The sequence below is a fragment of the Quercus robur genome, chromosome 11 (assembly GCF_932294415.1).
Source record: "Quercus robur chromosome 11, dhQueRobu3.1, whole genome shotgun sequence".
Classification (NCBI taxonomy): Eukaryota; Viridiplantae; Streptophyta; class Magnoliopsida; order Fagales; family Fagaceae; genus Quercus; species Quercus robur.
Genome location: NC_065544.1, coordinates 13,204,864 through 13,217,088, shown reverse-complemented (window position 1 = coordinate 13,217,088; position 12,225 = coordinate 13,204,864). Strand labels below are relative to the sequence as shown.

At 32.7% G+C, this 12,225-nt stretch overlaps 1 pseudogene; it reads right to left on the bottom strand.

Moving 5' to 3' along the window:
• Positions 1-10,023: 10,023 nt before the first annotated feature.
• On the bottom strand, positions 10,024-11,661 carry LOC126704723 (pentatricopeptide repeat-containing protein At2g26790, mitochondrial-like; annotated as a pseudogene).
• Positions 11,662-12,225: the final 564 nt, after the last annotated feature.

Sequence of the window (12,225 nt, the reverse complement as noted above, 5' to 3'; positions counted from 1 at the left end):
CTCACTCATTTATCTCAACACATTTTATCATTTCTTATTGGAGGTTTTCATCAAGTTGTCCTTGACATGAAGTATTTTTTTAGGTGGAAAAGTATACTAGCAAAAGACCAATTATTATCACTAGTAATCTCATGAGATTAATAAGTTCAATGTTTCATTTCAAGCCACTATTTCCTTTTTCTTTTTCAATTTTTTTATTCTTTATTTTTGGGAAAGGGTGGAGGGTGGGATTTGCTGATTTGGGGGATGGGGTCTTGGATCATCCTCAAAGAAATTTTGCTTTAAAAATGTGACTGAGATTTGATGGTCACATTGTTTCCCTCCCCTACTTTTTTTTCTCCTTTGGGTCTTTGGTGAATAAAAAATTGGTGTCACAAAAACCACTTTCGGGCTTTGGTTTGGGTTGATAATTGATATTGATATTTTGCTGTTCCTTGATGCCTTTTCTTGCTGGAATGTTTCTATTGGAAGTAGAGACTCAAATTTTGCAGTCCATAGTTTTGTACAATTGGCTCTTGATTGTATCAGGTGTTCTGTGTGGACCTATCCCCATTTTAGATCTTGTGTTTTGGGTGCTCTCATTTTGGGAGATGGCAAAAGGCCCAGTTTCCCTTCTCTTTTCTTTTGATTAATAAAATTTAGTGTGTATATATATATATATATATATATATATATATATATGTATGTACAACAAACGGGCTAATAAAAAAAAATCATATACAAGAAAATGTTTTAATAATATAACTAAAATTACAATAAATTTATAGTTAAAATAAAAGAGCAAGATTTACTTTAAGTTATGCGATGATAATTAAAATTGAGTTTTTGTTAAAATAAAAAATTAGAATAGATTACTAAAATAACTCAAAATTAATAAATGCTTTGAAACTTTGGGCAATTGAGTTTCAAATAGAGTACTGAATACATATATATATATATATATATATAAATTTATATATATATTTTAAAACTTTGGAATTAAAGTTTCACTAAAAGCAAATTAGATTAATAATTTAAGTGTGCTTATAGTGCTCCACAAGAAAAGAAAAAAAAAAAAAAATCGTATGATCATGATGTATAACACCTAGTTGAACCCCATAACACAAACAAAATGTATAAGATCCAATTATCAAAACAAAATAAATTATGACAGACTATTAAAATAATTAAATCTCTTTTAATTTTTTAGAAACGTTTAGTAATAGAATTGAATTGAAGTAGATTTTTTTAACCCATTCCTAAAAGCTTTAAATTTCAAGAATAAAAATTGTACAGAAGAATTCATCTTGATAAAAGAAGAAATCAATCTGATACCTATGTGCAAGACCTTATGTTCACCAAGCAAAGATTGAAGCTATTTTGGGCTGGCTCTTCTCATGTATTAGATGTGAAAATTCTGGACTAAAAAGAAAAGCATTACAAAAATTTCAGGGAAAACAAAAATAAGAACAACGAAATATACCAACACTGATGTAATCAGGCCAAGAGATCCAAATCCTATACCAATGACAACAGTTGTTTAACATAAACTAAACAAATAATTGTCATACTTGGCTATGACACTCCCAGAGAAAGAACCTTTGCATTCTCTTCTCACGTAGATACAAACACTAGGCTAAACAATCACTCTGCATATCCCCATCATAATTTTTACAAGCCCCTTCAATCTAAGAGAATATGCAACCATATTGTCCATAAGATGGTGTTCATAACTACCACAATTCAGCCATATATTACATATAGGTTGATGACAAACTGCTCAAAATGCATGAAGTAATTAGATGATGGAGTGGATGTTGGGGATTTCACCAAATCAAGGAGTAATAATGAAAGAACAAAATGAACACATCAAGTTAATAGAAATTAGTGATTGACTTGGAGGCAAAATTGAATGTTATCCTTAGACAATATTTGTTCCTATACGCAAGTTTATTAGATTTTACAAATTGCAATTTTGGAGAATACCCACAAGATTTCCTGTGTTTCTTAGAAACTAACTTTCGAGAGAGAAAAAGTAGTTATCAAGTGAATATAAGCCAATATTTATACCTAAATGATTATAACTCTTCAATATGTACCTTTTCATTTAATAGGTACCTTTTGGTCAAAAAACACTTTTGATATATATCCAATTTGAAAGGTTATATTATTTCAATAGACACATTTTTATCAAAAGGTACTTCTAATATATATATATATATATATATATATATATTACAAACTATCTTGTATATGCTTTATATATACAACAATCCCCCACTAGGTTGTAATATTCATATTTTATTTGGTTGACATTCTATCATGCACAAAAGAAGGTGTCTTTCAACCTAAACCTCCCTTTAGTATAATTGCCTCAAGACTTCAATAGAGTTTATGGTGGCTTAGTGCTTAAACCAAAACTCTTATGTGTCGACATTGGAAACAACACACACATGAGAATATCTACAACACATTTAGAAATCCATGTTGTTAGCACTATTATGGCCTTGTGCTCTTCCCGGTTTAGTGAACATGTACTAGAGAAAACCCTTTTACTCTTGCTAGAAGTGGCACCACTCCTATGTTCACAAAGGAGAAGTTCCTTCTTATGTCCCTGTTACACAGACATTTATAATTTATGAACTTCATTAAGAGTTTAAAACTCATAATTTATTTTCATCATAACAGTCTGCACTAATCCATCCTAAATGAGACACAAATTTAGTGCTCTTACGAACCATGTATCAATAACTTGTTGTTACCCTTTAAACCTCTTGGATTTAAATCAATTTAAGGTTGGATTCCCACTATTGGTGATTCTCTTAAAAGAGGGATTTTAGTCTCATTCCAATGGATGTTATCCTTATCAAGTCTCAAGACACACTTTGGTAAAGGATCTATTATGAATTTATGTAAACAATGGACTAGTCCAACCACACTTGACTTGTCTTACATATTCTTGTCTTAAAATTTTAAGTCTAAGTTCACTTTGTATACAACTCATGTATACCATATGCATTGTAGTTTCACAACTACAGTACAAGGAATAGCTTACTCTGGTCGTGGCCATGACGCTTTATCAAAACCTTAGCCAAGTTCCTTCCTTGCCCATTACCATTATAATCAATGCTTTCAATTTAATTCTATAGTAGAGTAAGAAATACACCTTATTTCTTTAATACTTACACATAGCACCTCCACATGTAGTAATTATCTAACTAGACATAGATATTATCACTCACATCAATAATAGAATTAACTTTGAATATTCTATATAATAGATATTCATCACAATTAATTACTTTCTAGTGATCAACCTTAAGTTTTAGAAATTTTGAAAGTCTATATATTGTGAAGGCAATGTCTAGTTTTCCTCCAAACATGATACACAACATATACTTAATTCACTAGCAAACTCGAGCTATGCATCTGCCCTTCCAGTAATCTCTTTATTTATTATTGGAATTAGAGTGTCTTTGTTTCTTTAACGATACTGAAATCTAATAAGCAAGTTCTCAACACTAATCTCAACACAATGAGATAACACAATTCTCAATAGAATGAGACAACACTAATCTCAAAACGAGATTATTATAGTGTACATCTTCACTATATTTCTTTACTTGATTTTCATTCATAAAAAACTTTCATTTAATTATTTAAGGAAGTACAAACCCATAGGTTTTTCAAGCAAACTTTCTTATCAAGATCACTATTTAAGAAAGTACAAACCTACAGGTTTTTAAGCAAACTTCCTTACTAAGATCACTATTTAAGAAAGTCACTTCACATCTATGTGATGCATACTCAAGTTATATGTGGAGTGGAGACACAATCCAATATTTCATTATTGATCCTTGAATGTTCAATTAATGAACTCACTTGTACTCTATTTGACAAGAGATACTTTCAAAATAGGATCACCACATGTGCTTGATTAAAATTGAGACATCTACCACACATGGCAGAATTTAATCACAATGAATTTAACATCCCTAGATGTTAATTCTCAATATCTTTAACAAGCACATCTTTGATACACATTAGCATCCTTATGAGTCCATGACTCTTTTGAGGGTTAACCCGCACACTTATTGGATATTATAATTCCACAATTTGAGTTTCTAAACCCCTACATTTAGGTTTTCAACCATTCCAAAATTCAAATATATATACACACATCATTTTTATTGATTCCGTTTCGTTCCGTTCCGGCCGGAAAATTTAGTACCAGTCACTTCACCAGCACAAAGCACCCCCTTGTTCCACCTCGGGTTAAATTCCGGTTGATTTCGGGCCGTTCTGGTCATTCCGGTCGATTTCGGTGAGTTTCAGCCGATATACCAATTCTAGCCGGTATTGAAATCAAACCCGATCAACCCATCTTGTCACAGCACCGGTCACCTGAAGAAATGCATCTCATCACAACAGTCTTCTTTTTCTTCTTCTTCAATTTTTCTGTGTGTTTCATCCTCTGCAACTTTCTTTCTAATTCTTGTTGTGGCTATTTTCTGCCCGGTTCAACTTTTTATTGTGCTTAGTTTTGTTTTTTGTAATATTAGTTTTAGTTTTGTGAGCCTTCAGCTTTTTATGTTGACTTGTTAGCCCCCTGCCCTCCTCCACTCACGTTGTCATCTAGCATTTTTATAAAAATAAATTTCAACTTTTATTTTTTATCTTTCATTATTTATATACTTTTTAATCTTATTAATATTCTAAAAAATTGTTAATATTTTTTTATTTAGGAAGTTGAAAAATGGGAAAAACTGAAAAAGTAGTCAATAGGAAGCATCTTGGAAGCTCACTTGTGTACAATTACCTAAAATGTGAGTTTTATTTTAAAAAAAATCATAAATAAATGTTTTTTTAAAATAATAATCCCCGTTTTTTAATAGAAAGCTATATTAAATTCATTATTTTATATAATAGTAATAATAATATATAAATATATATATTTTAGCAGTAATTTCGAAACAGTTTTCGGAATGGTACCCGAAATTGACCGGTACCGAAATATTTCATTCCAATGAACAAACTGAAACGAGTTCCGAAACGGTATTTATAACATTGATACACATTGTAATTACATATATCAAAATGTAATAATCAAACATAGTGAATTTCTTTAAAATTATATGAATGATTTAAAAAATATATCAAGCTAATAATACAAATATTTATTAGTGCATAGATATCAAAATCTATCTTTTCCCTTTTGTTTCAAACCTTTTACAACTAACCTTAGGCCAAAAGATTTTATATCTTGTTCTAATACCTCACTCTCAACCAATTGGTTTTGAAACTAGAGGTAGATCCATTAAGACCCAATTATTATTAAATATTATTGAGTTTATCTCAACATTAATAGCTTTTATATTAGAAAGCTACATCTTTTAGAAGCACAAAACTTTCTCAAAAGTTTAGGATCACTTCCCTCAAAGAATACTATAGGCATTTGTTTAGGACTACACTTTAATTACCTTCAACAAGGTAAACAAGAGCTTCTCATGAAATAAAATTTGGATCAAAATCCTTTTATTTCTTACACTTTGACTCCACCTTTGTTCACTTGGTGAACCACATTTAAATCGCTTAATGTGATATTTAACATTGGAGTCATTTACTTGTGTTTAAGTAGATATCAGGGTATCTTTGAAATCATCTTTGAATTTAAACTCAATAAATTCAATCTCTTTTGATTTCACTCTTATATTAGAAATTAAGTCTAATAAATTATACACCCACGAATTTACACAAAATCTACCTATATACTTTATATAGCTCTTTCACTAATTAGTCCTCTTTGGTCTATCATTTTACAAAAGGTTAAAAAAGGTTAAAAACCCACACATTTTAAAATGATAAGTATTTGGTCACTTTCTCATTTCACAACACATATGAAATACATTTGAGATAAAACTCTATTGTGCACATAGCATATGCTAAGCAAAGCTTCTTCCCAATGATCAAATAGGAATTTAGTTGATTGCACTCAAGATTATGACATTCACCATATCAACTAGAGTTCTTTTATCTTTTCTTTTTGACCAAAACATTTTATTAAAGTGTATAAAGGACTGCACTTTGGTGTATTATGACATGCTCCTCACAAAGAAGAATATCCATTTAGAAATATTCACCATCTCTAGTTAATATACCATTCAACTCAAATCATGCTTATATAAAATTATATCATGCTTTGATATAAACTTCAAGAATTTGAAATTTAAATGTCTCAATCTAGCATGCCACAAATAAAAGAATCAACAATATAAGCACAACAAAAAACATCTTAAATAATAACACTTAGTTTGAACTTGTCATTAGCAGCATATCCATTGCCTACTAATATCCCATTCTTGGACAAGACCATTCTTAAATAACAAATTGGCTTTTCTTGATATAAAGTACATGAAAAACATTGGTCAAGAAGAATATTCATTTAGAAATATTCACCATCTCTAGTTAATATATCATTCAACTCAAATCATGCTTATATAAAATTATATCATGCTTTGATATAAACTTCAAGAATTTGAAATTTAAATGTCTCAATCTAGCATGCCACAAGTAAAAGAATCAAGAATATAAGCACAACCAAAAACATCTTAAATAATAACACTCAATTTGAACATGTCATTAGTAGCATATCCATTGCCTACTAATATCCCATTCTTGGACAAGACTATTCTTAAATAACAAATTGGCTTTTCTTGATTTAAAGTGAGTGAAAAAAATTGGTCAAGAAGAATATCCATTTAGAAATATTCACCATCTCTAATTAATATATAATTCAACTCAAATCATGCTTATATAAAATTATATTATGCTTTGATATAAATTTGAAATTTAAATGTCTCAATCTAGCATGCCACAAGTAAAAGAATCAACAATATAAGCACTACCAAAAACATCTTAAATAATAACACTTAGTTTGAACATGTCATTAGTAGCATATCCATTGCCTACTAATATCCTATTCTTGGACAAGATCATTCTTAAATAACAAATTGGCTTTTCTTGATATAAAGTACGTGAAAAACATTGGTCAAGAGAACTTTTTGCCAAAACTCAATTTCACTTCAACAATGCATTTTCCATGAACTTTTGCCTTACTAAGGATGCCCATAAGCACCTCTAGTTCTTTTTATTTAGTTGGAGAGAAAAAAGGGATGATGAAAAATTTAGTTTATATAAATTGACTATTATATTCTTCTTATATAATAGTGGGAAAGTGAGAGGGGTAGGTGAGTGTAATAAAATACGAGTATTTATGTAAAATGCATTTCTCATCACTTTTCCCTCCTTATTTTCCTCCCAATTTGGGAGGATAAAAAAAGTGGGCCCAAGAGGGAAAATTTTCTCTCCTATTTTCTTTCCTCAACCAAACAGTAGAAAATAGCATTTTCTACCCTATTTTCCTCTCTCTATTTTCCATCCTCTCTGTTTTCATCCCAACCAAACATAAACAGGGAGAATGGAAAAGAATGAGAGGAAAATATGGTGGAAAATAGAATTTTCTCTTGTTTGGTTCAGGAGAGAAAACAAGAGAGAGAAAATGGGGTGGAAAATAATCCCTTCGGGCCCACATAATTTTGTCCTCCCAATTTGGGAGGAAATCTAAGGAGAAAAGATGATGTAGGTAATCAATTACACAAATATCCTCATCTTTATTGCACTCACCTACCCCTCTCACTTTCCTACTACTTGTGACCTGATTAACCTTTTGCCTCTTTATCCTTATCTCTTTCTTAGTATCTTCATAGCATAGCAATGTGAACTCTAGGTTCTCTTCTCTCTCTCTCTCTCTCTCTCTCTCTCTCTCTCTCTCTCTCTCTCTCTCTTGCCTTGTCCTCATTATATTCCTTATTCTATTGTTTCTTATGACATTCAAAATTTTTTTTTTTTTTCCATCCCCCACTTTTCCACCCTTCCAACCAAACAGCCCCTAAAAGGAATAGTAATGTAATAATTAGAAATCCTGATAATCATTTATAAACTCAAGATCTACTAGTAAACATGTGATATGGGACTCCACACACCCCTTGCACAACACATTCAAACAATTCAATCCACACAATTTGAGATATCACAGATAGAGCCTTCCCGTAAAAATTCAGAAATTTTTAGCTGCTGTATCACAAATCACACAGCATGGGTAGAATGAGAAAGAAATGGGGAGAATGGAAGTGCTTCTTCTCCCAATTGCTCTCCCCTAAGCTTTTTTGATCTCTGGCATAATCTTTTTCTATAAAAGCTTGGGAAATGAACCCTAGGGAGTAATGGAAAGAGAGAGAAGTATTTTGTCTCTTCAATCGTTGGAGCTCTTGTAAGGGCTTCAATACTTTTTTTTTTTTCTAGACCTTTTAAATTTCCTCTTCTTTTGTTGTTTTCTTAACTTTCCTTTTACTTTGGTAATCGACATTCAAAATAAGCAACAGCTAAATTTCCAATGAGATATTAGACATTGCTCACTATTAGATATGGGCTTTAGTGCATATGGACTGAGCTTGAACACTTACGCCGGACCTTGACATTCATGACATCCCAATCTAAACCTGGTGTTCAGTCTGTGAAATTAAAGTCTCATGAGCCTTCCCTCAAAAAAGAAAAAAAAAAAGTCTCATGAGCCAGTTGAAATCCTTCTTTATATACACATAAGGAAGTTGGAAATTCTATATGAAATCAGTCATAAAATCCGTATACTTGTGATTCATTGTGATTTGTGACGCATATGATATTTTCTTCAAAAAAGTATTTGGTCTCTACATTCACTTGTTTGATTTTGTGTAACATGCTTGGTGATCACCTTTTACTCTTGCTTTCACACCAATTAATTTTTGGTGTAGGCTGAGATTGAACCCAAATTTTTTATTCAACAATAAAAGATTTTATTAGTTAAGCTAATTGAAATCCACTCAAACATGATTAAATTATGTTACTTTTAGAGGTTTTTTGAGGATATATTCTTGAATTAAGTTGCAAGCATAATTGATCCATGTCCGATTGCCCTACAAGCACTCACAAACAGCTAAGCTCAACCCAATCGGCCACTGTGTATGAAATGCAGGCTTAGGAAGCAATGTCAGTCATGGTGATGATTTGATGTGAAATGGTCAAGCAGAGTTTATTTTTGTTGATTTATTAGTGCTTTCTTAAAGAAATGCCCTGGCTCACAGAATATCAAATCAGCGAATTCACCAAGATCGGAGTTTTTGAACATCAAAATAGTGTTGTGTTCCAAGTTTTGAACTTGGAAGTGCGGAGGCAGCGGGTTGGTTGAATCTGTATGTGTTGCCCTGTACTGAAAAGAAAACCAAGTCAATCTGGATTCTGGGCCCTTGGCTTTATCATGAAAAAGAAACTGGCTTTCAAGAAAACATTACAAACCTGGAACAAGCTAAATAATTGGTTCTCTGAATACAGTACCTGTTGTAAATGGAAAGCACAGTGTTCCTTTTATCAAATAGAATCTGAAGAAAATAACAATAGACCATAAGGGAAGTTCATTGAACAAAAGGTTAAAAACCCATTTGAACGACTCCACATTTGTTTCAAGTTCAACTCCTTGACATGAGCTTCATCTGTCAAAACCAAACCATTTTTATATGCTAACAATAAGCCAGTTAGTATGACAATTATTTCTTTGGTTAATTGTGTAACTTTACAATGCATACGGTACCTGGAGCCATAGTTGCACACTTTATTGCTACATTGTGCCTACAATGGCCAAATTATGGAACAAATCAGGCAAGGAAAATAAAAGCCATTAAAGGGTAGCAAAATTTAGAGACAAGCAATCACTCTCTTTCTTTGTAACAACTCTAACTAGCAATACCTTGTTCAAAAGGAAAACCAGGATTAATGGAAACGGCAACAAGCCACATTTTGTAGAAGATGATAATCATGTCAATATAATGAGCTTTGGCTCAAATATCACTTCCTCATCCCACAAGAATTTGTGGAGGGTGAGATTATGGGTTCGAAACCACTGGTCACATTAACCAATAAAAAATGAATAATGTTATGCAAGAAGCTAAGAGATTGTAAGATAAAATACATACCAAAGAGTGGCTTAAGCACTTTCAATTGTAGCTCTACCTTTGGTGGCAACAATTTTAGGGAGAACAAGATCAAAGTACTAGTATCCAACTCCACATAGGGAAATATACATTGTTGAAAATCAAAACAAAATTTATACCATACAACCACGAGAGAGATCAGGTTTCATGCCCCTCTCCTTCACATGATGAAAGAGATCATGGGATTCTCGTAAGAAATTCATCTGTAATAACCATATATCATCATTATGTAGGAAATAACATGAGGAATTAACCCGCTTTCAACTCCATCATCAAAAAGCCACTGGACCTTTTTCATATTTCCAGCCTCACACAGAGCAGCTAAGACTTTCTGAACATTATTTTTATTGGTTTTACATTCAATGCCAACATTGTCTCAAGCACCAATGCACCTTGAAGGTCTATCGTAGACACTTTCCAAGCAAAGGTTACTCAGTAGTTCAGCACATGAACATTTTTTTAATTAAAACCCCTAGCTTTGACAGCCTAACAAAAAGTTTAAAGGCCTCACTTGTATGGTTGGCTACACAGTACCCATTAATCTTTGCAGAATGGTTATCCAGTCTCATATTCCAAACTTCTTAGCAGTTCCTCAGCTTCCTCCACCTTCACCTTTACAAAAACCTTCAATAATCATGTTGTGTGTAACAGAGTTTGGTTTCAAACCCTGTGCCTCCATATAATCCAAAGGGTCACGTTCCTCAGATGTGAAGCCATTTCTAGAAAACCCCGCCAGTATGTGCATCATAAACAGCAAGGTCAGGCTTGAACCCCTTTTCCTTCATTTGCTCAAATAGATTCAAGGCAATAGAAACTTTTCCAAGGAAATAGTATCCTTAAATCAAGGTCATCTACTGCTTAATATCTAAACCCATATGCTTACCTTTCATGTATTGGCTTCTTCCACTTTCCCCTGTTTGCACAAAACATCCACCACAATATTGTATAGAAGCTCATCAGGAAAAATTCTGGATCCCTTCAATTCTTCAAATAGACACAATGCTTCCAAAGGCATGCCCATGTTACACAATCATTGAAGAATCAAGCCAACAATCACATAATTACTAACTTTATATACCCTTTTACATCATATCATTAAGCTTATAGAAAATTTCAATTCTTGCAGTGCCTATGGATCAATGCACCATATCTTGTCACGGAACCCACAAATGACAGCAGCATAAGCATATGCATCAATAGAGGCAGATGCCCCTTTCCATGCTTGTAGCACTTTTTATCCCAAACCTGACCTCTGATGGGTGCAAAGCCCTTCAATATATTCTGTCCAAGCGAAAGCTCTAAGGGTAACCCCAGCTTCCTCCATCTCCTGAAAAACATGAACAGCTTCTTCCATATCATCAGTCCTGCAGAATGCTTCAATCACAATGGCATAGGTGTAATCATTAGGGCTCCATTTTGGCATGCTTAAATAATTGATTCATGAGAAAATTATAGGTGAAGATATGGGCCAGCACTTCTTCATTTGGAACAAAACATCAATGGCCTCATCAAACATATACCAAGATCTAACCAATGCATTGTATGCTCTAAGCAATGTCTCATCAGGCTGCAGCCCCTCCGCTGCAAGCCTGCAAGCGTTTCAAACAAATCAGAAATTTCCATGGCTTTGTGTATAAGGTACAATCTAAAGAAAAATAAGAGTTACAAGACTTAAACTCCGGTTGCAATCCAACTACAAAAAGAGAATAAAAATTATAAAATGAGAGGTTGTCTTTGCAATTTTTCTTAGTTCAACAGAAAGCATATATAAACAAAAAAAAAAATAGGGTCATTCTGACCAGCACTCCAATAAGCTACACTGATGACATTCAAACAGGACATGAGCTTGACCCGAAAAAGTTTAATTAGCGGAAAACCTCAGTAGAGTTGTTTAAACTCTAAAATAGTATTTCATTCCATTACCACAAAACATTTCAGTGTCAAACAACCAATGTAGTGTTATTACAAAACTTGTAGTGTGGCCTATGAAACTTGATCTAGGAACATTTGTAATGTTTGTATTTCTTGTTTTCACCTTGTTTACAAAAACATTTGGAATCTACATTATTCACACAGATGGGCAGAGTAATTGGCAATCACACCAGCTTTGGCGAGAAGGGAAACAAGCTGACCTCCCTACCAGTTTTCTACAACCACTGCAATA